The following is a 337-nucleotide window of genomic DNA, read 5'->3' on the forward strand; positions in this document are numbered from 1 at the left end:
GACCAGAACCTCAAGACACAAGAACAGTTTCTTTCCCTCTGCAGCCAGACTCATAAACACCTTTTAACCCCCCCCCCCCCCCCCTTAAACTTCACTTCTATGTCCTGTCAGTCACCAGTCTACTACCTGCACCTTGATCATCCTCAGTTTGCACTGTTTGCACTACTTATTCTATCTATTGTTCTGACCATTGCGTCATTTTTAATTTTGCTTACCGTTGTTCATTTTTTTTCTATTCTTAAGTGTTTTATGTTGCACATTAGCGCCGCAGCAAATTCCAATTCCGTGAAACACATTTCAAAATATCCACCAAATTCAAACAGATATTTTGCCAAAA

Source organism: Oryzias latipes, chromosome 5 (assembly GCF_002234675.1).
Source record: "Oryzias latipes chromosome 5, ASM223467v1".
Lineage (NCBI taxonomy): Eukaryota > Metazoa > Chordata > Actinopteri > Beloniformes > Adrianichthyidae > Oryzias > Oryzias latipes.